General features: G+C 47.2%; 1 protein-coding gene across 2 annotated transcripts in view; it reads right to left on the bottom strand.

The window, feature by feature from the left end:
* Positions 1-26,504, bottom strand: part of SLC25A48 (solute carrier family 25 member 48) — a 199,014-nt gene that overhangs the window by 100,954 nt on the left and 71,556 nt on the right. For both annotated transcript variants that reach the window (XM_082723286.1, XM_082723287.1), the window contains exon 2: positions 16,463-16,559. The gene's annotated coding sequence lies outside the window, so the exon portion shown is untranslated. The remainder of the gene's footprint in view (positions 1-16,462; positions 16,560-26,504) is intronic.

Below are 26,504 nucleotides of genomic sequence, written 5' to 3' on the forward strand. Positions count from 1 at the left end.
GGTGTCACCTCAGGGCAGGGACCTTGTCTGGGCCCCTGCCCACGACTTAGCCCTCAGCTGCCTACTTTCAGCCAATCCTCGTGCTACAACGGGTGGTGGAACAGCTCTGAACACAGAAGCACCAAGTCAACATCCAACACCTTTGGTTTTAAGCATTCTGCAAAATTGTTGGACAGGAAATAAGGACGCCTGCGCAAAAACATCATGGTCCTTTATACGGGGTGGCCAAAGCAGTCACCTAGTTTACCTGGGATTTTTCTAGTTTAAGCGCTGACTAAAATCCTGCCTCCCGGGACACCCGTCAGTGTCCAGGATGGCTGCTCAGCCTATTTCTAAATGTCCAAGGAGCACACGCCAGATGCCTCAAACAGTGCCTTCCACGTCCAGTGAAGTGACTGGAGAAACATGGTCTTTCCCTGGGATTCCTAACTTGCTCCCAAACCCGCTCCGCCTGCAGTGGGGCAGAGCACCAGACGCTGGTTTCCCCGGACAGGCGAGAGCCATCGGTCATTCTTGCCTTCGATGGCCCAGCCGCCGGGTGTGGAGGCATCCCTTCACACAGTGCTCTGAGTAACAGGAATATCTGTGAGTAAAATTTATGATTCGTGTTTCCACTGGAGTTAACCTTTTAACCCTGGGAGTGCTTAATTGCCTTTTCCAGGTTTTGCTTTAATAACCAGGTTGACTCTTGCCAATTTTGGCTGGATTGAGAAATACTGAAAGTGTGACTGGAAACGGAAAGCTCATTATTTGATACTTGATATAGCCTGTGCCAAATCTTTAATTCATTAAATTCACTAATTGTGGCATCTTTTCCTAATGACAGAGATTTCCTTCAGATGAAAAACTTCCCAACTCAGGAGCTATCTTCAAAGCTGAATTTTTATAAAAATGCCTTCCCCTAACACATATTTAGGGGGAACTCCTGGCCATAAATTACAGGACGGCTTTGGAATTCTTGGTCTCCCGGTCTCTCCCAGAGGAGCCCCGTCTTTCTATTGGGGCCTCCCAGGCCCCACACTCCACCTTCCAAAGTAAGCACAGAGTAAGGTGCAGACATCTGGTTCCTGTTTCTGGATTCAAAATTGATCTGCTGGGTGATTCTTGGCAAGTCACTTAACCTCTCTGAGCTTAAGTTTCCCTAATCCTGGCTCACTAGACACCTCTCATGGGGAGGGGGCGGGTGGCCAATTAATGAGCAGGTGTTTTAGAGAAAGGGGACTCAGCCTGTGGTATAGCAGAAGCAAATCCCAAGGAAAAAAATGGACAGGTGGGGGTGGGGGACAGAGGCAACTGAGAATGGCAGCAGAGCAGTAGCTAAATTCTGCAAAACGTAAGGGGCCTGAAGCAGGAAGAAGTTATTTCTAGAGTCACTCATTTTATTCCAAGGCAATCAAATCTCCTTGCATAATTTCAGACCAAGTGTCACTGCTCTTTAAGGCTCTCTGGACCACATTCCCTCCATAGAGTCTTCCTCCGTTCACTTAGGCTCATGCTGGCTGTGTCCCTTCCTGAATGTTCCTGCATGAGTCTTGTCCCTCTTTGATGTCTTAGGGCATTCATATGCTAGTACCCCCACATTCCACATGCTTTACAAATCTAATCACTTTCCGCCCTTTCTTACACCAACTTTAAGGGTTTGGTGTTCTTGCCTCCCTTTTGCAGATAAGAAAACTGAGGCACGGAGGAGGTTTAACAACTTTTGGGTGAGCAAGTCATCCTGGTCTGTGCAGGTCTTTCCTGGTTTTAGCACTAAACATCCCTTGTCCTAGAAAACTCCTCAGTCCCAAGCAATCTAAGTCACCCTCATTTGAACACAAATGCTTGGCTGGCCCAAACCAGGGCTCTTTCTCCAGAGTTCCTTGCTCCTCTTCCTCCCCCATCCTCAGTCCCAAGTCCCCAAGCAGATAGAGACTCCCTAAGGACAGTGGCCAGGTCTTCAACCTTTGGAGTTTAAAAGGACCCAGATAGAGCAGGACCAGGTTAATGTTGGCCAATTTTACTCCTATTGATGTCGACCCCCACTGAGGGCTCAGCCAGGCTCAGGTAGGCGTTGCAGGAGGTGAGAACATCCACTCCCAGTCCCACTTACTGCTCCTTTCGCTGCACATGTGACAGAGACACCTGCTCCTCCGCAGACTCACAGCGGTCCCCAAGGGCAGCCTACTTTCATGAGCCCTGTTGCATGAGATGAATGTTGCTTCTTCGTGCACAGTGCTGGCCGTTAGCCTTTGCTTTTGGCATGTTTACAATAAACCTGAGTGTTAGAATCAATGTTCTCTGGAACAATTGCCACGTTCCCTCATGGAATCGGTTCTTGAGCAATTTCTTTCCACTAATGTTATTATTGTTTTTTAAGTTGCAACACATTGTTCTATAACAGGCACCTTGACAGACATCCCTGCAAAAACACTCTGGTTGCTCAGGCGTGATCTCCAGAAGGGACGTCTCTGTGACCTAGACATCAGGCCCCAGTAAGGGGAACCTCTCAACTATGTCCATGAAGGCTGTGCGAAAAAGCTGCAGAGAAGTGATGGGCTACCAGCAAGCTGAGGCGCGCAAGAAACACTCGGGACAACAGCCGACATAACAGGAGAAAGGTAATAAAGAGGGGAGAAGAATCTGTAGTTAATGGGCACGGCAGTCAGAGGCCACTTCCCACACAGCCAAACAGCCCCACATTACTCCAGGAGCCCTGGAGAACATTCTTGAATACAAGAACCCAGGAAAATCATGTCTATTTATAAAGAGAAGCCCGAGTCTTCGTGAAATGATGACTTGCGTCTGAGGTGCTCTGTTCACTAAGCAGGGAAAGGAACATATCTCTGTAAAAATAGTGACATAAAAAATAAAATAAAATAAGACCTGTCCTAAGTTAATTTGAGGGAAATTGCAAAAGAAGGATTCTGAAAATGCTTTGAAGTGGGTATGTGGGTGGCTCAGTTGGTTAAATGTCTGCCTTCAGGTCAGGTCATGATCCAGGGTCCCGGGATCAAGTCCCACACTGGGGTCCCTGCTAAGGAGGGAGGGAGCGTGCTTCTCGCTCTCTCTCCTCATGAATAAATAAGCAAAATCCTTAAAAATTTTAAAAAATTTAAAAATACCTTGAAGTAATTGAAGCATTGGAAAAATAAAAAAGGACTTAAATACGCAGCCTCAGTTTCATAGAACTCTCACTCATCTGTAACACCATGTTCCTCAACTTGGCAGTAAATGAAACATTTTCTGTGTATAAATACCACAATTCTAAGTGCAACCGTGAAATCTTTGAGGATTAATCTTTTGATAGATTATGACTGGCTTTTATAGAAAAACATACCTAATGATTTTCAAATAACGTAGGTGGTGAATTGCTCACCTTCTCATTCAGTCTGTAGGTAAACTTTTTGAAGAGTTCAGTGTTACTCCTTAATGTCAGCCTCCTTCCTAGTTCCCTGAGGGCTTGCTACTGATAGCATAAGGACACTGAGACTCAGCCTCACAGGGGAACGGAGAGCCTGGAGTGAGACAAGCTAATCAGTCATGCTTTCTCAGTGCATTTAAAAGGAGGTACCATGGCCTGGGTTCTGCTGAGGAGAAGATGTTCTTGTCAGGTTTCTACCGCTTTGTGGAAAGCACTTTCTCCTTCTTTCCAAGTCACAGCCTTCAGAAATAAAGGCAGCTCCTCCCAGAGCTATCAGGTGTGACCCCCAGGCAGCTCATCTATCTGTCCCTCTACACACTCACACACCCACTCATCCACCCATCTAGCCATCCATTCTTCCACTCAGCCGTCCATCTCACCATCCATCTGTCCTCCAGCAAACCTCTACCACGTGCCTCCTGGATAAATGTGAGTCCAGGGGAGAGGTTCAGCGGCCCTGCCCTCATGGTAGTCTCAGTCTAATGAGGGACACTGGTGGACAGGAAAGGAGACAGCATGAAGGTGCTGTAATACAGCATGAGAGCACTGATCCTGGGAGGGGTCACTAACTCACACAGGGGAGCCAGAGATGGCTGTTTCTCTGAGGACGAGACTACTCTGAGGATTATAGGGTAACGGGGCATAAGCCAGAGCATGGGTCTCCAAGGAAGTGAAGGAGGCTCAGGGTGGCTGGAGGGGCAGCAGCAAGAGGGAGGGTGGCCTGGGAGAGGGGAGGTTGGTGGGTTAAAGAGGGACATATCAAGTAGTTTACATTATCACGTTTAATCCCCTCAGCAACCCATAGAGCTCTCTTGTTTATTTATTTATTTTTTAAAGATTTTATTTATCCATTTGAGAGGGAGCGAGAGAGCACAAGCGTGGGGAGCAGCAGAGGGAGAGGGAGAAGCAGGCTCCCTGCTGAGCAGGGAACCCAATGCGGGGCTCGATCCCAGGACCCTGGGATCATGACCTGAACTGAAGGCAGATGCTTAACCGACTGAGCCACACAGGCACCCAAGATCTCTATTATTCCCCCATTTTACACATGAGAAACTGTATCTCAGAGAGGCTCATGACAAGATGACATTCTTGTTAAATAACGAGGAGAACATTTGAGTCCAGATGTGTCCAACTCTAGTGCCTCTGAAAATAAAAGAGTACACGCCACAGGAAGCTCTACCCAAGTTCAGTGTGTTACAGTTCCAGGGACAGTCACCTGAGAGACAGAAAAATGGGAAATAGGTTCATCACACTAAACCAAGCCCGGGGAGAAAGGTTCCAGAAAAACAGCAGGTCTTAATGCCTACTTGAAAGTTTCCTAAATATACAATAGTTTCTGTGTCTCCCTACATTAGTTAAAGGGTGAACTTGTCAAAATATATTAAAAAGTTCTGATTTTCATATTATATAAAGAGTTCCTGCCAACCAATAAGAAAATGGTCAACTAAAGAAAAATTAAACAAAGGCTGTAATTAAAATGTTTGCAGAAAAGGTGATGCAAATTTCATTTAAACTTAACAAAAAGACTCCCTCATTCATAAAAAGAGAAAAACAAATTGAAATGACCATAACAAACTATTTTCAACCCTTCATACCGGGGAAAAATAAAAAAATGTTTAGTAACATAGTACTGGCAACAGTAGGGGAAATAGACAAGCTCATACATTGCTGGTGGGAGTGTAAACTGATACAGCCCCAGGGGATGGCACTGGATAGAATCTTCCAAAATAAAATGCACAGATTCTTGGATTGTGCAATTTGACTATAGGATATACTTGCACATGTGTGAAAAGACAAATCTACACCAAATCTACAGAACTGGATGTACTTCTAAAAGAATGCTAATAAACTAAATGTCCATTAATGAGGAACTTAAATTATGCTATACCCACCCAATGGATCACTCCACAGCCATTAAAAATGGAGTAAGGAAACTATTCATATACTGATGTGAAACAAATGTCAAGATCTACTATAAAGTGGGAAAAAAGCAATGTAAGAACAATGTACATAATATGCTGCTAACGTTGGCTCATGCAGATTAGCCAGCTACTGGAGGTGTTGGAGGGACCCCAAGTTTCTCTGCAGGGGTTGCCCAGGGGTGAAGAGAGCTGCATCACAAAGGATTATGCCCATATGCAATGACTGATCAAAGGCCTGCCCTCCCATACCCCAAACTTAGAGGGCCATTCCAGCTCCAGAGCTCCGGGGGAGGCTGAAGCCTCTGTTGTGATAGCATTTCAGTTAGAACTCCTCCTTCTGGTCAACCCTGCTTCCTTCTCTTCCTCACAGTGCTGGCTCCTGCCCTGCCCATCTCCATCTCAGAGTCCGTTTCTATAGAACCAACTGCTACTGGTACCATTTGAGGGTGGAGTCGGGGGTAGGAGGGTAAGGGCAGAAAGATGATCCACTTGCATACCTACTTGATTGTACAAAAAAATACCTCTAGAAGTACATGCAAGAACGTGCACAATGGATCAGCTCTGGGGAGGAGACCCAAGTCGTCGGGGCCAGGTGAAGTAGGGGGACCCTTTTTGGGTTTTTTTGAAATTTTAAAAGCATTTCCCCTTCCAGTGTTTTTGAAATTCATATCATGAGCATATGTTACCCATTGACAAAATAAAGTAATAATGCCCTTAAAAGGCGAAGGCAGGGGAGGTTTAAGAAAACCTAACGGGACTCTTCCAGTCATTACATAATTGCCAGCATTCAGCGGGAAGTCTCTGCCAGCCTGAAACCAGAGTCTGGGTTACTCTCTGGCCTGCTGACACTGCAGGGAGGACATTCCTCCGTTCCCATTTCAAAACCCACAGAGGTATCCTGGATGCAAGCCGGGCTGGGAATGAGAAATGATTCTTGCAGGGCATCCCTCCTTGTGCAATTGGAAGTGTTGCTTCCAAAGTACAGGCATCACCGAGGGAACTTGGGCCTTTGGCGCTAACCTGAATTATCATTCGGAGGACCGGAAAGTACAGGGTAGTGTGCGTCCTCTGGTCAGAAGCACTTTGATGATGATGGGGCTGACCTTCCCACTAGGCCCATTTCTGGGAAGACATCTGAATGCCTGGCCTCGCCCTGCCTTGGTGCTGCTGACCACCCAGCTTTTCCAACACATACTTGGTGGTGTGCTTTTCCAGATGCTTCCTCCGAAGAGAACTTCTGCCTCCATAATGAGCCAAGCCCTTGCTTTTAGAAGTTTCTTCCCCATCCCATTTATGAATATAGAAATGAAACATTCTAAGTGAAATCAGAGGAGATTTTCTCAAGAACTGCTAAGTCAGCAAGAATGCCAGTTGGCAGAAGGAGACTGGGAGTGGAGGCTCTTCTCAGCTTTTGCAGATCCTGGGGGACCAGTAAATATCTGATGCCAATAATTCTGGCCCTAGCCATGCCATAAAATGCCTTTATGAGGCCTGACTCTTCTCCATGTACTAGATCTCTCCCCATTCCCAGACCTTTCTGTACCCTGCTCTCCCCCTACCCCTTGGCCAACACTGATTAAGCCCATGGTATTTTCTCTATTTGCATTCAGCCGGCAGCAATGTGCATTATCTGGAGGCACCGTCTGGGCAGTGGAGGGTTACAATCAATGCTGGAAGTAGGAATAGTGTCAACAGAGGAAAGTCATTCTGGCCGACCCCTCAGAGGCTTCCCCAAAGGGACTTGGGGTCTTAGAAACAGTCTCAGTCCTCCAGTGCCCTGGATCCCTTCCTCCTTCTCCCATTTAGCCACAGCATGACTTCTCAGAAGCAGAACTGGTCCATGATGATTAGTTATAATCATAACAATCCAGATATGCTATACGTCCCAGATGAAATCCTGGTGGTATAACAGTTTTAAATCTATTTAAAAAAAAAAAAAAACTGCCCCAAGGTATTGTTTGGGGCCCCTAGAGTGGATTATTTCCTGCTGTTCATTTTTAGAAAAAGTCCTTTACCTAGCCAGTTGAGGCACTTGGGTTATGTTTGCAAACAGTCTCACCTCTTGGCTTTCAAAGAAACCCATCTCAGCAGCCTTTCCTCCTCCTGGAGGAAATGTCCCAAATCCCCCAAAGTAATGTGATTGTTGTGCACCTCCAAAGAATGCTCTGCCCACAGCAAAAGCACCGTACAGATTAGCGGATTCTCTTCAGTCCTTCAAATAAAGGCATGTATGTATATGAGCATGTCTATACACACATACATGTATATTTATAAAGTGTGTAATCTGTACACTTTAAACATGTGTGATTTGTCCTGTATCAATTCTACCTTGGTAAATCTGTAAATAATAATAGCTTTTGTAAGAACTATAGGAGGAAAAAAAAAAAAAGACTGGGGTTAAGTGTCCATTCCCAGAACACCTGGCCGGGCTGTGAGTGCCCAACCTCCCTGCCCTGTACCTCCAACCAGGTCTTGCGCTTAGCAGCTGAGCCTCAGTCCTGACACCCGAGAACCTGACACTTGAGATGAGACCATGGGTTTGAATAGCGGGTTTGAATAACGGCAGTCACCGTCCCAACACTCTGGCGGGGAGATTCTCTTCCTGCCATTTAACCTGCTTGGTGACGAAGTAATAGTAAGAAATAAATACGAGGAAAGGCTTGGGGGGTGGGGGGTGTCTCAGGCACCGATGACAGCTGCAAGGAACCTGCTGTGGCTGTGAGCAGTTCAACATGGTCAGCTCCTCCATGGCTCACTGTGGGCCCAAAGCCCACATTACCTCCTTCTATAAGCTTTAATATCCCTCGGAAACACTCTCCCTTTATATTCTCCATCTCTTCCCTGGAACTTCTCCAGAGGGCTCTGTGATTGGGTTGCATACAAGTTTCCGAGCTCGCAACTTCCTTTTGGTCATAAATCACCTCTTACACACTCACTTTTTCCTTCTCATTGTTCTTCGATATTAATAGCCCCAAATCCCGGGAGCATTTGAGAACCGTTCCAGTTTTGGTTAGAAAATCAATTTGGAAACTAGTAGTTGGCTTTGCTCAGACTTCCAATCCTTCTGAGAAGGTCAGTTCCTACAAATTGGCCAAACTGGGGGACAGTGGGGGCGGGGGGGTGTGGTGGGGGGGAACGCCTGGTAAAGTCCCCGTGTTAAAAGTCTAGCCATTTTCTTATGAACTGCTAGATACCTCGGCGTCACTGTTTTTCTTTTAACTCTGTCTCTAAATTTAAAATGTTAATTTGAGGGGGTGGGGAACCTAATGCCTTCTGTTGTGTGATCTGATAGATAATTTTAAAAACTGCTCATTTTAGGATAGGTCAAATTCTATTATGAAAGCAGAGGAATAAATATGAAATCTGGTTCTGTTCGTTAAAAGGCTCTGATATTATTTTGAACTTTTTGGAAATATCTTTCTGCTAAATAAGTTCTGCTTCCTCCCCAGGCTTCTGACCTTCTGCAGGGCAAGTGGAGAAAATGTCCCATCTCGAGGCACCTGTGTGGCTCAGTGGATTAAGCTTCTGCCTTTGGCTTAGGTCATGATCCCAGGGTCCGGGGATCGAGCCACAGGACACTGGGCTCTCTGCTCGGCTGGGGGTCTGCTTCCTCTTCCCCTTCTGCCTGCTTCTCTGCCTACTTGTGATCTCTGTCTGTCAAATAAATAAATAAAATCTTTAAAAAGAAGAAAGTGTCCCATCTCATCAAATGCTGATCTCCTCAAATGCTGACAGGCCAGAGCTCCCCCGTAGATGGGAGCAGAGATCATCATCTGGGGTCTGCCCCCCACATCAGACATCAGGAGCATGCACTGAGGGATAAATAAACAGACCATTGGTTGGGTTTCCAATGGGAAAGACAGAAGAGGAGCTCTTCACACATAGCACGTTGCCTGGAGTGGTCTGCACCCCAGACCAGAGAGGGAAGTGGAATAAACAAAGCCCAAGCCTTGGCACCATGTTGTCAAGCAGGCCTCCTGGACAGGCAAGACAAGGGCAGCGTGTCCACTAGCGACTCAGGGACCACGAGCCTCCCAACTCCGGAGCTGGGCTTGACCTGGACACACCTCTGGGCTGCAAACTTGACCTCAAGCTTGAAAATCACAACTTTCTCTAGCTCCTTCAGCCCTTATTCCGTCCTCTGATATTAGAGTCAGGTTCGGCATCTTTCCCCATATAGCTGATCAGATGCCAGCTTGTGGGCAACCCCGACATGTGCCCCCTGACAGATCCCCAGGTAGTTGATGTGCCGCTATGGCCACAGGATCCCACCTCTCAGCCAACAGTGGGGCCCAGGTATGGCACAGATGAATGATTTATTTAGAAGTGCCTCCCTAAAGCTCCCTCTGGGAGACATCATCAACATTTCAAGAGGCTGATAAAGTCTCCTGCATCTGGGGAGGAAGGCTATTAATCTATTCGTTAGTGTGAGACAATGTCTCTTTTGAACCCGATCCGTCTAATTGTGGAAGAGAACAAAGCCTGACAATTACAGCCCAAGTCAGGCAAAGAGCATCTGCTCCCATGACATCAGGATTTCTTCCAAGCGGCTCACAAAGTGCTGGGAGTGCTCCCTCCTGCCCCCACCGAGGGGGATCCCTGTTGGGGCAAAGTGATGAGAACAAGTAGCGAATCGTTTACAGAGTTCTTGCTATGAACTGCACACCATGAGAAGCAGCCTGTGTGTACTAGCTGTCTTCATTCTCAAAACAGCCCTGAAAAGGGAGTAATTTTATCTCCCTTCTACAAATGAGGGAACTGAGGCTCAATACGCATGATTTGCCTAGAGTAACACAGCGAGTAAACCGCAGAGCAGGGGTCTTTCCAGGCCCCTGGCTCCCGAGCTCATGCTTCTTCCCACTGTTCTGTGTCTGTCCCTGGACAAGACGGCAGTGTGGCACCTGGGACCCAGCTCTGGGAGGCCTCCTGGCAGCAGCTCTATTCATGAGCAGGGAGGAGCCCCCACAATGGGTCTTTTGCCCTGGGTTCCCCAGAGAGCATACCAGATCTGCACCAGGTGAGATGGGGTTCTGTGGGCTAGCCAGTCAGCAAGAACCCAGAGAGGCTGGCCTGGCTGATAGCACCAAAGCCGACACTCAAACCTGAAATCCAGTATGGTTTGTTAAACTTGCCTCCAAAGGCTTCTATACCAGTTTACTAACAAACAATTGGATCACTGATTTCTGGGACATTGCTGGGACATCATTCTGGAGCACCATGGAAAGATTTATAAAGTCCTCATGCTTATTAATGGGTAAGGAGTCTCTGCTGAGCTTGAGCCTGCACCTCTAATTCTGAAGAGGAATTAGTGGTGTGGACCTCTAAGCTCAAGGACAACATGGTGCCTCCCCCGTAGAGGTGTGGTCAAGGACTTGCACTGCCATCCTTCATCCCTGGACCCCCAGGGGCCACAACCAGAGATAGGCCTAGCACAGTGCACTCACCTAGATGCATGAGGCTGGTCATTGAGAATGCCAACCCCTTTCTGCTAGAGAGTTAATGGCCCTAAAAGCAGCCCTCAAGTAATGACGGGTGGTGGCATGGCCACAGATAACTCTAGCGTCTTCAACACTCAGCATAACTCTGAGGTGTGGTTTGCATCATCTCACTGCATGCCCCAGTGCAAGTGACATCAGTTGCCCGCAGAAGGAACTTCTGGATTCTGCACCCCAACTTGGTGTCCTTCCCTTCTCACATCACTATTCCCACCAGCACCACTCCCAACAAAGTCCGTGCGTTCCAATCCTTGTCTGGGGTCTGCTTCCGGGAGAACGCAATCCAGCCCCATTCCAGGGCATCCTCTCCCACTCCAACCCCAGGGAATATCCTTCATGCCTCTCTCCTTATGATACATGACAGAAGTTGGGCAAGAAGCTTCCTTATATTGTGTGATCCTAGGCTCAGGAGCTGATCTCCCATGGCCTCAGCATTCTCAAAGGTACAGTGCACTGACAAGCAGGCTGACAGTGTAAGTGTGTGATATGGGGGCTTATTATTGTTTTCTTTTATTTTAGAATAACCCAAGAACTTGCCTTTGAGCTCTGTTGTCAAGCTGTGACTTCCTGAACGTCATACACATGAACATTTCATCTCTGTCTTCCCCCTCACAGGTGACACTCCATTAAAGACTTGTTGCATTAAATTGCTTTGCCTAGAGATGCCTCGGTGGCTCAGCTGGTTAAGCATCCGACTCTTGATTTCAGCTCAGGTCAGGATTTCAGGGTGGTGAGATGGAGCCCCTCAAGCACTGGGCTCCCTGCTCAGCAGGGAATCTACTGGAGAGTCTCTCTCTCTCCCATTGCCCCACCCCTGCTCTCGCACATGTGCCTTCTCTCTCTAAAAAACTAAAATCAATAAATGATTGTTTTGCCTGATCTTTGTACTACCTGTTCTGAAAGCACCCTAATTCCGCTGCATTTTTTCCCAGGCGCAGGGAACAGAGCCCTAAAGCACTTCCTGTTTGTTGACTTCTTCAGTGCATGTGTGCTACTCTGTGTGAGCCCACAGCCGGAGGAGGCAGCTGTGAGTTATCTCACAGGTTATGATTTCACTCTTCCTACATCAGAATAGTGAGAGCATGTCTCACAGGAGGCAGACCTAAAGGACAGCACCTGTGTTGATCCGTGACCATGCTCCTCTATGCCAGGCCTGTAGTAGGTGCTCATTAAATGTTTGCCATTGGACTCAAATAATCTGATATGAATATGTGAAATAGCACCAGAGGCTTTGCTCTAACGACTCCCATCCCTGACAGCTGGATATAGCCAAGGCCTGACTAGGCTGATTTATGAGAGAATACCTTTCAAAAATTGGAAGGTGACAGATAGTCACTAACATTGGTAACTTTGACCTCCTAGACACCATTTATGCACGTCAGGTTACATTTAACTTTTCTGGGTGTATATGTAGCTTATATTCGATTTCCAAGATATAAGCCTTGAAGCATCTCAGTTTAGAGACTCCTTCCCTGAGTTTTGATGATTTGGCTATTATGGGTCAAATCTCAGCCTTTTTGTTAGCACCAATATTGGTTAGCTGAGATTTTAAACACTTGATTAGGAACTACCTCAACCACATCACGACTGTTTATGAGGGCCTTTGGTATCTTAGAGAGTACATGGGGCCACTTCTTGGCCCTGGGCCGCTCTATGATCAGACTCTGCCCTGGCTGCTACAGTTCACAGAGAGGCTGAGCCCTTAGAGATTTCCACACCCCAGCGATTTAAAAATCAATTCTGTGCTTGGGAAAGAGTTGTCACAAAGCACATACACTTAACTCCACAGGTGAGACTGAAACCATTCCCAAGGCTGGTGAGGATCTGTAACTGCTCCTAAAGCAACTATAAACCCTGGCTGCGTGGAGGCATCAGCTGGGAGTCTGGCACCTGCTCTGACCAATCAGATCAGGATCTCTGGGCACGGAACACAGCATGGGGGCAAAAAGGATCCCTGGGTTCCTGTACTGTGCAGTCAGGCAGAGGGGAAACCCGGTGCCCTGAAGAAAGGATACAGATTCAATCAAATTCCTAAACAAAAGCAGATGAGAAAGAACAGGTTTGAAGATGGAAGGAGAATGGCAGGAAGTGGGGAGGACCCAGTATATCAACAGGTCACAGTGAGAAAAGAGCAGAATGGTGGAAATCTGAGAAAACTTTAAAAATGCCTCTCTCTGTGGCATGGTATGCAGGACACACCTCAGCAGAGCAAATGCCGCTTTGAATTGAGTCCATTTTCTCTATATTAATTTTAGATCAGGAGCTCATTGAGGGAAAGAGCCAGGTCCAATTTGTCTTTATGCCTCTGACACTGGCATCGTGTTGGGGCAGAGGAGGAGGTCGGGAAACGTTGGACAGCGAGTGAAACAACAAACACCTCTTCCCTCCTGGATGCCCTGAGGACGTGGACTGGACACAACGTGAAAACAGTGGGGGTTTATATGACTGAATCGTTCTACAAAGATGCTCACTTGGCACACCGTGTGTGCCAGACGCCAGGCAGAGTGCTTTTAGGAAAACAGAGCTTCAGAGGCACAGCATGTAGACGCATGACAAGGGAGCTGAGGCTCACATGGGAAAGCACGGGACGTGCTTCAGAACGCACAAGACTAGCTGAAGCTCTGGTGCAAGGCACGGGCTGAAACACAGCAGAAGCAAAACGCTGTTCCTGCACTCCCTTCAAGGAGCCAGACAAGGTACAACACCCATTAGAAAGATTTCCTTCCCAAATGATTATGCTTTTTCAAAATCTGCTCACAGGCTCTGTTTTCTGGGAAATCCACTCATAGTAAACTCATTCCCATAATTCTGGATGAGCAAGGCATTTTTACAGCCACACTTCCCACCCAAACTCCTTCCTCCCTGCCCTTGAGTCAACACCTTCTGTGACCTTGCTCCTCTAAAACCAGCAAATTGGGGCCTGGAGAGGACAGCTTTCCTTCTCCTGATAAGCAGCACTTACAATCTGCAGGTCACTCACAACTCACAGCCGAACTCCTGCATGAGGAAGATTCCTGTCCCCAAGAACTGCCCCTCTCTGATCTCTCCAACAGCGGCTTCTATGAGAAATCAGAGCCTGCCAGAGCCTTCATGTCTTAGAATAAGGGCCTTGGATTTCAGCCATGGCTCTAAGTTGGTCCCTGCTTTAGAAGTTCCCCACAACCACAGGAAAAACATCTGAGGAACAGGGGGATCTAGGCCAGGAGTGATTGGAATTGGATTTCAGTCCTCACTTCCATCCTGCTGAGTTCTTCCTGAACATGAGCTCTTTATGTGAAAGATAGCTAAAAACAGGTGATCGCTGGGGTATTTTACTGAAAAACCACACTGTTATTTCCTGGTCTAAAATGCACAGATTACTGAAAATAGTCCTTGAATAAATGGAGAAGTTTCCTCTCAGTGGTTTAGTGCGCTTCAATAGTGTCTCACCCTATCCCAGGGGCAAGGGTTGTTTCCTCTGTTTTCTGGATGGGACACTGAGATAGAGGAGTTATGAGAGCTGACTGTAGTCCCAATGAAATGGTGGCAAAGCAGGTCCAAGATCTCCATGTCCTGGCTGTTCCATGAAAAGACCTAGTGTCACCTGCAGACCGCCTCTCTCACTAGGTCATGGCCCATAATGAAGGTCAGGTACTCATGGAGCCCAGGTATATAGCTGGAATTTCACCAAGCAGTGATGGCACCCACAGTGGGTTTAAGGCACTCCATGTCTTCAAGGAGTATACACAGTAGAGAGGAAGAGAAATGTACCCAAATAACTATATGACAGATCAGAGGCCACTGAATGTCCTAGGAGAGGGTCAAACTGCAGGACAGAGAGGGAGCACGAAAGCCTACATTCCATCACACTGGGACAGGAGAGATCAAGTGGAAGGAAGCTCAGAAGTCATGGAGGCAGAACTTGAGCGTGGATCAGATATTTTTAAAAACATAATAACCAGGGTATTTAAAAATAGAACAAGATTTATTTATGTCAAAACAAGTCATTCATAATCCCACTTCCCACTGCAGTGGAATACCCATTCCAGATTGGTCTATGCCCACCACCGGGATTCAGACACATATGGGCATGCCCTAGAGAGCTACAGGGCAGGCCACCAAGAGCCTTTTGGCAGCACATCAGGCATGACCCGCTCAATCACTAACAAAGCCAAGGTGGTCGGAATGATGAGTCTGTCATTGTATCTGTCCCTTGGATTGAGTCCCAGCCCAGTCTTCCATAAACATCTGTCTAAGCAGCAAAGAGCAGGTTCATTAAAATTGCATATCTATAGCTTTGCAGAGAATACGAACAGACCGTGTTACCATGAGTGTTCCCCCAGACACAGGGCCTCCAGCATCAGTATGCCTGGTGGAGGACTTCAGTGCTTGGCAGTTGCTTTGTGTGTGGGCATCTCCTAGCCCCTACAGTTGTCTGAGGCTGGGGTAGATTCCACGGCAGAGGCAACTTTTCTGTCATGAGATTCGTTTGGGGAACCAGGGGAGACTGAGTATTCCCTGGAATTTCTGGGACCCAAATCCTACAATAACAAGTGGAAGTGAGAGACCCAAATGCTGGTTTGTTCCATAAAAAACAGCCACATTTTTAACCCTCCAAAAGAGTAGCCCAAGGAAACATAGCTTACATAACTAAGTTCATCTTTGCATATTCTATTCCAGTCCGTATTCACTTGCATATATAACTAATCACAGTGCATACTTTTCTATAATTCAGTTTTTCAAATTTATCACCAAATTATAAATTGTAGGTGGGGAGATATGGGGGGGCCATCTATGCAGATGAAACAATATAGCTCTCAATAAGTGGTTCTCAACAGGGGGCAATTTTGTCTTCCACAGAAACATCAGGCATTAGGCGGTATCTGAAGACATTTTTCATTGTCACGACTGGAAGGGTGATGCTATGGGAAGAGGCCGGGGATGCTGCTGAATATTCTCCTCTACACAGGAGAGCTCCCCACCACAAAGAATTATCTATCTCAAAGTGTCAGGAATGCTGAGGTTGAAAAACCCTCATCTCTAGGTGCAGAGACGAGAAAGGATCTGAGTAATTGTAAGTAGCCCAATTTGAAAGCTGGCTGGGTGGGGATACACTGAAGCTACCCCAGTAGGTGTTCTTGGGAGGAACAGAATGTACAGAGAGGGACCTGGAGGATACCCAGACAAGGACCATTCAAGGGCAAAGGAGAAGAATGGCCATAGGGGCGGGGAAAGAGCTAGTAAAATCTGTGCCACAGAGGCCAATGGTGCCATGAGGCCTAAGGACAGCATGAGGCAGGTCCAAATCTACAAGATGGCACCGAAGAGCTGAGCTGGGGGAATGTCACCTGTGCCCTCCACAGGGAGAGCTGGTATTTGAATTTGGGTCTGCTGGCCCCCAGCCCAGGGCTCTTCCCACTGGCCACATCACACTGTCTCAGGACCCTGTGGGTCCTTGAACACCTTTTGCTGGACACAGGCGGGCTGGCTAGAGCTGGACTATCACAGACACAGAATGATGATTAACAGTTACCAGAACAGAGAGAGTCTGGTGTCATACAGAAGCTTTCTTCTTTCTTCCAACATGAGCTGAAAGCCCTCTGGGGGCCATAGCAACTGCTTTTGCACAAAGTCTTTATGTTAAACAAATAAATACTGCTTACCTCCTCCAGCGAAGCCCTTGGTGGTAACTCCTCAGTGGAGAGCTCAGTGGGGAGCTGAGCTGGTGGCCGGGGGCTGCTGGAAACCGGATTTCGTGAGCTGCAGACGGGAAACAAACATCAGAAGGGATGGATGCCTTCCTAGTGAATCCAGACATGCAACCATAAATAAGCACAAGATGATGTCTTTCCCCTTGAAGAATGACAGCCATGGAAAGGCTTGACGCTACCCTACCATCGCTGAGATGTGTTGAGTGGACACATATAGGCTGTAAGTGGAAGGTGCGTGGTGGCGGGTATGATCTTTTGCAAGGTACCACCTATCAAACGCACAGAGGCACTTTCCGTTTGCTCAGGCACCCATCCTAGAGAATGTTCAATGAAACTTAGAAAGTTAAAAATTTAGAGACAAACAAAATGTTCATCGCTAGGGCATGATCTGACTGCCCTATGGTATAGCTATGCTGTTGGACGTAGCTGTTAGGGAGAATGAGGCAGGTCTCCATGTGTGTTGATATGCAAACAAGGATCAGGATATATTTTGAAATGACAAGAGCCAGGTGAAATTGTGAGACAAGCAGAGATGAGACATTCCTGTTTCTAGATGAATATGTCTGTGAATATGCCATAGAATATGCCATAGAAATAGTACTGGGAAGACACACGCAATGGGCTGACAGTGATCTCTCCCTGAGAGGTCCGTGGGATGACAGAGGGCAGGAGAGTAGCAGTTTTAACCTGTGCTTGCATGTTGCCACATCGTTAAAACTCACTGGTGAGATTTAATGCCTACCTGATGGAATTCCAACTTGTCTCAGAGAGAAGAGGTCCCAGCCTTGCTCACCTTGCCCAAGGTTGCCAGCTCTGGTCTGGTAGCCATGGCCACCTGGGGCACAAAGACTCCAGGAGGACACCCTACAGGGCTGCTCCCAGGGCACAACATTATTGCTGCTGATGTATGAAGGGCAAGTCAAATTTGGGCAATTTAGGGCTGCTTGCAGACACCTGGGCACTGGTGGTCTTGCTTCTCTCATCCCCTATCTGCCTGCCCAGGTGAAGAAGGGAGCAGCCTGCAGAAGCTGTATTTCTGGAGGCAAAAGAAGCCAGGAAGAGCAAAGTGACTCCTGGGCCACGTCTCTTCCCATAGCAAAGAGCACAGGGATCAGGACTCAGGGTCAGGGGCACATCCACACTCTCTCACCCATTTCTGTTAGGGTCAGTCATCAGCCTTGTACTCCAGCTCCAGTCCAGTCCTGGGACTGGCAAAGCTAGGGGCATTTCGGGTTCTGAACCTTGAAGCTCGGGCTCCCCGTGCCAGCTTCTGCCCCTCGCAGCTTCATACTAAAGCTGGAAAAATCAACGATTCTTGAGTGCTTACTCTATATCAGGTACTCTTCTGAGTCCTGGCTATGGAGCGTGGTCTGAGAACCAGCAACAGTCAGCATCGCCAGGGAGCTTGTTAAAAAGGCGGACTCTCAGGCATGATAGGACCCAGGTGATTTGTGTGACATTAAAGCTTGAGAGCCACTATCCTTAGTACTTGGTTCTATTAAATTCCCTCTGAGTCCTATTATTATCACCCCCATTTTGCAGACAGAGTTTAAGCAGCTTGTCTTAGGTCATCAGTCTAATAAACCCTATGGGCAGGATTGGACCTGTAGAGCCTACACTGTTAGCCACCACAACACAATGCTGACCGTGTCAACAGCAGGGATTACAGCCTCCTGAACTTCCTGTCCAGCCAGATGGCAGAGGCCTTGGGGTGAAGAACAAAGTCAACTTCACCATGACTAGCTCGGTAAAAAAAACCATGTCTTTAAAAATTACAGAATCAGAGAGCAGAATCGTAGTTGCCAGGACTAGGAATGCAGCTAGGTGGGGTGGGAGCTGGGGGTCACTGCGGTGATGGGGCCATTCTCTTTCAGCTGTATCACTGTCAGTATTCTGGTTGTGATATTTTATTATGGTCATGCAAATGTTATCACTGGGGGAAACTAAGGTAAGTGTGCAGAGGATCTCCCTATTATTTCTTATAACGGCATGTGAGTCTCAAAAGGGTTTTAATTAAAGAGAAAAAAAAAAGCCTTCTCCATGGCTAATAATTTCCAAGCTTAAGACCCTGCTGAAGAAGCCAAAGTTAAATTTTTCACATATGGACTAGAAGTGTGTTCTGATTAAAATATGCACAATTAAAGGCCTGGGGAAGGGGGAATGAGAGGAGGCGACCAAATCCAAGTGCAGCTATTTACCAAAACCATTTGTGCTTTAACATTTAATTCTCCTTTGTTCCAGTATCTCGGCTTATAGCATGAACGCGTGTGCGCGCACGCGCACACACTCACACACACACACACACGTGTGCATGCCTCCCACAACCACAACCTGTTAGTCATTTAGATGGGAATAATCTCATAAAGCAGTATTGATGCTAAAGAATAAAACAGGAGGGCTCCAAAGTGGGGAAACCAGGACTGGCTTGCAGCAGAACAAGAAGAGTATCCTATGGGCTACAGTCGACTTTTTTTTTCTTTAAGATTTTACTTATTTATCTGTCAGAGAGAGCAGAAGTACAGAGAGCTGCAGGCAAAACAGGCAGAGCAGGGAGAGGGAGAAGCGGGCTCCCCACTGAGCAAGGAGCCTGATGTGGCACTCGTTCCAAAAATTCTGGGATCATGACCTGAGCTGAAGGCAGATGCTTAACCGACTGAGCCACCCAGGTGTCCCTACCATCAACTTTTAAGAGCAAAGAGCCAAACTAGAGTCCTGCTCTTCACAGAATGTTCTTAGCAGGGGGTTATCTGGTTGTTAGACAAGCATAGATAGAGTTATGTCAATTAACAGTCTGCAAAAACACCCAGCCCAATGGTGAACCCCAAAACTCGTGTGTGTGTGTGTGTTAGAGAGAGAGAGATGTGTTGTGTACCACATACTTCTGATTGAAACCAATGGTTGGTTCAGGTCATGTGAATCAGGCATTTTTGTAAAAGGCTGGAAAGTTCTAAGGTGAAGAGATGACCTCCCTGGTGGGTGGTTCATCAGCTGGCTGCCGGCCACTTGTGGCAGAAGCCGGCTAGTAGGCATCATTGACACTCCTTTCTAGAGTCCAGACCAGACTCAGCAAGCAGCTCTTCCTTCACAGCACAGCAAGGCCTCCCAGGCTGCAGGGAACTCTGTAAAATGAAGATTAAGCCCCCTTGGGGACTGCCACCTCCGGTCACTTTGCACAGTAGTCTCTGATGGATGTTCTCCGTGCTGACCACTGCCAGAAGCCAGCCTCAGATTGTCGCAGACACCACATCACAGAAACCTGCATGGGTGGTCCCAGTAAGCCACCACATGACTCTCACATTGGGTGGCAACTGAAAAGACAGGCCTTTGTGTGGGAGGTCATTGTCCAGTGATCCAAGGAGAGGACTGAGTCTGCCATGCCTGGGGACTGCAGTCTTTGTGGAATCGCAGTCCGGAAGCCAGTATCAGCCTCCTTCTTTCCACCCCTTCTCTTTCTATGTGTATGTGTGTATGTCTTCCTTTTCCTCAAACCTCATCTCATTGGAGAATGCTATTCAGCTGAAGATTATATTAATTCCATCACCTTCAGTGGAAATATCCAGAAGACTGTTTGATATGCTCCTGAGGAGATCTACCACACCCAAAATCCAGGTTTAATAGGGGACTTGAACTTCACCCCAGTAGACTGACACCAGTAGTCTAGGAAAACGTGCCATCAGCACAAGGTACTCTGCAGCCTCTATCCTGACCCACTTGTCTTCACCCAGAACACTCCACCTCCCATTTTGTTTCTAGTTTTTCCAGCCTAGGACCTCCTGTCTTGTCTTCCTATTTATTCTCTTGTTGTAATCCACTTCAGTGTAAACACAGGGGGTAGGGCTTTCAATTTGGTCACTTCATCACTCTTCCTAGCACATGGACCTTGGGACATAGTATCTACTCAATAAACAGTTCTTGGGGAACTACCAGTCTCAGACTGATCTCAGAGCTGAGGGTCGGTCCTACTTCTCTTGCTTCTGGCTTCGCTCTTTGACCAGAAATTTTATGGTCCACTGGCCAGTCTGGAGGAATTCTTCTCTTTCTCCAGAGCACTAGAATCTCATCTCTTCTCAGCTTGTGGCCTCCCCGTTTTCACCCTAGTTCATGGAGTAGAAAAAGACACACAGTCCAGGGCTAAGACCACACAGGTCAAAGGTAATCTGAAAGCCATCCGTCTCCAAGGCCTGGGTGAGAGCCAAGTGACTAAAGACCACAGGGGGCAACCAGGCATGGAGCCCTGATGCCAAAAGTAATGCAAAAGAGGTTTGGGATGAGAAATTTAAGGCTGAAACTTTCTGGAAGGAGCACCAAGAAGAGAAAGACAGAAACTCAGAGCTACACACTTAGCACCCACAGAGTCCATGGCTGGAGGAAATCACAGCACAACACTGTTCTCTGTACACTCAAATGACAAGGAAGCTCCTTAGTGGTTTTCTCTATCCTGTAGCTCATGCTTGATCATGGCTGCCATGTGACAGAAAGCTGGGAAAGAGTTTGCATTTCACAAACATGGACTTTCATAAGCCTGACATTTCCCACAGGGGGCCCTGCTTCATCAGCATTCGGAGAAACGTCTCTGATCAAACCTAGGTCTCAGCTTGGTTTCCGTGGTGTAAGAGCTAACGGAAAAGAACATCCATGTGTTTGGATGTTGGCTCCAAACTTGAACCAGCCATGGTCACACACTCATGCGATGCTTAGAAATAGTGATAGAAACAAATAATAGAATTGGTCAACAGAAGCAAAGGGGCCGGTCTCAGCATCAACTTTGCAACACTCACCCTCTGAAAAGGGCATCCACCACCAAAATGAGTGCAAATGCCCAGTGAGGAGGGGCTGTGCCAGATGCTCCCAGAGGGTGGGATGTGGACATGTGTTTGAGGGACAGGAAAGATGCCACCCCTGAGACAGAGGATACATACTGTCCTAGGGCCGCTGTAACAAAGTGTCCCAGACTGGGTGGCTTAAAACAGAGATGTACTGTCCCACTGTTCTGGAGATCAGAAGTCGGAAATCAAGGTGTCAGCAGGACCGCACACTGCCTCTGAAGTCTGGAGGGAGACCATGCTTTGCCTGTTCCACAATTCTAGGGGTTAGCTGGGAATGGTAAATGCTTGGCTGGTAGCCACCCAATTCCAAGCTCGGTCATTGTCTTCATTGTCACGTGACTTTCTCCCTGTGTGTCTCCATGTCTCTCACTTTCTTCTTGTAAAGATGTCAGGATGAGGAGCCCATCCTACTGCAGAATAACCTCATCTTAACCTAATCACACCTGCAAGGACCCTATTTCCAAATGAGGTCACTTTCTGAGGTAGTGGATTCCAGCATATCTATTTTGGAGGAGATATAATAGAACCTATACAGAGGGGTTGAATAAGACGGTGGGCCCGGGGTTCCATGACTGGCAAGATCCAGTGTCCTGGGAGCATGGCAGGAAGACAAGCAGACCTCCAGGAGAAGCAGAGACATGGGGAGGCAGGATGTAGGACCCAGTGCTCTCAGCCTCAGCAAAAATCTGATGCCCAAACTGGGCACATAAGTAGCAATGCTGTCCGCTACAGAGCTCAAGTGCTTGGACAATATGGTCAGTATAGGCTATGGACTACCACACACTTCCCGAGGATACTGGCCAACGTGGCCTGAGAGCAAAGCCCAGGGTGGGAGCCCCATGGTGACCAAAATCAAACCCTGTAACACCAGGCTCTGGCCTTGAAGTCAAGATTATTTTGATTCAGAAAAAAAAAAAAAAAAAAAAAAAACTAATGTAAACATGGCTCTTAAATCCAGCTAATATGGTGGTTGGAAATTTATAGTAAGCTTTCAAATTTATAGACTATAAACATAATCACACTCTATTTCCATGCACTACACAAAAACCAGCCCTCAAGATACAGAAGACATGAGTCAACATGGCCAACGGGGTCAAAAATGGGCAGAAAGATGCCAAACGTAGGTAGGTGTCAGCAGGGAGTAACGATGAACCCGCAAAAACCAGTGCTGGTGCAGATCCCCTCCCCCTTCTAAGTCCTTGCAGAAAAGAATATTAATAAAATGAAACTCTAAATCCAATCCCGGAGCAATAATAGAATGCTCGTGCCAAACTTCACAGCCGTGGGAAGGATGGATGTAGCTGAGCAAATCTGTGGACAGCATTTCTCAGCTGAAATTCTTGAAAGCTCATAGTGCTCAGGCCAAAATGCTCTGGAAACCAAGTCCCGTGGAAAATGCAAACTTTATGAATTGCACATGTGGCCACAAAGTCAGCTCTGCAGTCGGAGTGAAAAGATTTGCCGAGAAATCTTGTCCCCATGCTGAAGACCACCAGGGCTGATGCAGAGCATACCGTGGGCCCCAGAGAGGATAGGAGACTCAATTCAGCCTTTGGGATTTTCTTGGCAAACTCCAGAAAAAACAAGTGGAGGCCTGTGCCAGAATCAGACATGACAGACCAAGGGGCCATTTCCCTTTGCCCAAGGGTCGTCCCTGAAGAAGCAGCACCCGCGGAGCAAAGTGAATCCTTCTCCAGCTACTTGCCCTTTTTGTCTCTCCCTTTTCCCATCTGTGAGTTGAGGACCATATAGAATTTATCTCGTGGGGTGGCTGTAAGGGTGCTACGGATTCATATATGTGAAGCTTGAAGAAAGCGCCGGCCAATACAAGTCCTCACCTGCAGCGAGCACTCCGGCAAAGCTGAAGTTTCAAATCTCTCCCCGAAGCTGCTTCTCTTCCAGCACGCCTCCTAAATTTTCATTTTTACTTTATAGATCTCAGATTGCCTTCCCACTTTGTCTCCCAACAACCTCTTCTCAATCTGGAGAGCTTCCCGCTCCCTGTCATAGGATCTAAGGACAGGAAAGGCCCTCCTCAGTCCCTCAGCTTCCGCCCCTGCCCCAAGGCAGAGCTCTGTTCACACCGACTCCGACAGATGGTTGTCGTTTCCAGACAGGAAATATTTATCGAGCATCCATTCTGGGCCAAGCCTTGTGCTCAGAGTTGCTAGGAATACGCACAGGAGTGGGGCCGGCTGGGCTCCCACCGTCTGTGTGGGGGAACTGGAAACTCAGACAGGACTAGATGCTGCGGTCTTGAGGCAGAATTTCTTCTTCTCTGGGAAACCTCCGTTTTTGCTCTTGTGGCCTTCAACTGATTGGATGAGGCCCACCCACATTATTAAAGGTCAGCTCCTTCACTTACAGTCCAGTGATCATAGATGCTAATCACATCTAGATTCATGTCTAATTAACTGGCTACTGTAGAATCACCAAGTTGACATAAAATTAACCTTCACATTCAAGGTTCATTTATCTTTGCTCTCCCCACTTCATGTCTCGCTTTCTTCCCACCCTCTTGTTCTGTGACCTAGAACAACTTCAGGCCCACCATGAGACACAGAGAAGATAGCTTTCCATTGGCTTTTTCATCAGCTCTCCCACTTGCATTCACTCTTCATCCCTAAAATAAATCCTTCATTCCATTTCACTCATAATGGTGGGACTTTAAACCTGTCTTCCTTCAAATTTATTTAACGTATGTGCCTACAAGGCTTCTGCATGGGGAGGTGGCATACCTCCTGGGATATGCCAGGAGGTATGCTCCTGGGGACAACTGTCCCCAGAATTACCCAGGAGGATGTCACAAAGAGTGCTCACATAGAGATGCCTTGCTGGCAATATTTTCATGACTCCAGATGCTTCCAGAAAAGATGCTAGAAGAAGATGCTGGCCACTGAACACTTTTGGCTGTGACACACTTACAGGAACTAGCAGTTCCAGAAGCCAACCTCTGCAGGGATGGAGTGCTGGAGAACGTGTGCCCTTCAGCCTGGCAAGTGAGACACAATGGAACCAGGAAGAAGAAGCCTCTTCCTCTTCTCTCCCTTGTGCCCTCAGGGTTCCCAGTGATCACATGGAAAATTTTCCAGCTGGCAAAGAAGAACTCTTTGCAAAGCCCATACCCACAGAGTCAGCAAAGGGAGGTGGATTTGGAGCTAAGAAGCAATACGCCAAAAAAACTAGCATAGTTTATTCTTTTGTCTACTCAGTTTCCACATGGGCACTTGGACAGATGTTTGAACTTTCAGGTAACAGTGAAACAATGCTATCTTCTTTCCACCTGCCATGATAAGGCTATCCTCCTTCCAAGGGAAGATTTTCTCACACTGTCATCAAAGCTACCTATGGCTTCCTTCCTCCGTTCTGTACTCCTCCCATGCTCTCAGTCAGATCTCAGATGGCTGGACTCTACCTGAAGGCATGACTGACATCTTAATTCCTGAAGAGTCCTTAGTCACACTTCCTGTATTTTAGTTGCTGTAGTTTTCTATTAACCTGTGCTGCTAGGTGTGGAACTACTAGGAGGTGCCCGCAGAAAATCCCATGGGTTCCAGAAATAGTATTCCTTTCCCCCACTGTGTAGCTACAACCTATCATCTCTTGGTGCTCAGGGTCAATCACTCCAGCAAGTAGGCCAACTCCTTTTTCTTGATTCAGTGGTGTAAGGAACCCAAAGCAGCAAGGTCTCATCTTCCCACTTCATGGAATCACAGCCCATGTGAAGCACTCTCTGCCTGGGGGACTAAAATCTACAAAGCAGCAGAGCTCAAAGACACCTGAACAGGAAGCAAAAATTCTGTGTATGGATCACTGGGCATACTAGCAAGTATGCCCCTTGATTCCTTGCCCCAACCATTCTAACTGTTGGGGAGACCGTACTATATTAGGATTTTGATTCAAAGCATACACTACATCCTGTAAGACAGAAACCCACCCATTCAGGAAGTTGTTTCACAAAAGGTACTGCAATTATGTTTTCAGTAACTCACTGAACCTTCCAATTAGCCCAACCATGTCCAGTGGATGGGGTAAAACCACATCATTCCATGGAAGGGGCATTAGTCCACTGCTACACTTCCTTTGCTAAGAAATGGACTGCTGATCAGGAGCAACGCTATGGAGAATGCCATGGGGGTTGACAAATCATTCTGTGGATGGTGGTGCTACAGACAAGCTATGTGAAGATCTATAGCTAGAACACATGTTTATTCCAACGATGACAAATACCTGCTTCCTTCATGACAGAAGAAGTCCAATGTAATCAATCTGCCACTAAGTTGCTGGCTACTTAACCCAGGGAACGGTATCAAGGGCCCAGGGTCAGTCTCTGCTCTAGGCAGAATAAGCAGTATAAGCACCCATGCCACTCAGCTCCTGCATAGCCTCCATGACTGCACATGGTTCCTTTGTTAATGGGCCTACTGAGCGAGCCCTGGAGAGGCTGGGGAAGGAGGTTGACTGATGTCCACAGAATATGTAATTTTGTCCACGTGGTGACTAACCTTCCCTGTAGTGGATACCCTTTGGGTATCCACATGGGACACACATATCTTCACAGTTTGTGCCCATTCTGAGAGAATGGTATTGTTCATCCAATACCACTTTCCCCCAGACTCTATTGCCACTAATCTTCCAATCATGTTCCTTCCAACTCCTGGATCATCCAGCCAAACCATAAGGGCATTGCAGGAGCTCAAGACACCACGACTACAGCATACATGCACTAGAGAAAGGTAGCCCCTTCAGGAGCCTAATACAGCAGAAACCACACCCTCTCAGGACCCGAGTACTGGACAAAGCATGATCTGTAGGAGTCTGGTAAATGAAAACCAGAGAGTAGAAACCCCTTCTATCTCCAGTGTGTCTCAATGTCCTCTACTGACAAGGCTTAGAATCATTCCAGCTGGCAAAGAAGAAATATTTAGAAAAAGCCCATTTCCACTATCATGGAGCAGGCAGAGATGAGTTTGGAGCTGAAAGGCAATAAATTGGCAACTGGCATGGGGTGGGGGTGCTATACTAAGAGATGGTCAGAGAGAAGGGCAGGAAGCAAACTAACACACTGCAATGCACTATTCTATGTATAATCTGAGCAGACGTAACTTCATCAGGAGGCAGGGCCAGAGTAATCAGGAAAGACTGCCTGTAGGAGGAAGAAAGTGAGC

This window comes from Mustela nivalis (assembly GCF_964662115.1).
Source record: "Mustela nivalis genome assembly, chromosome: 3".
Lineage (NCBI taxonomy): Eukaryota > Metazoa > Chordata > Mammalia > Carnivora > Mustelidae > Mustela > Mustela nivalis.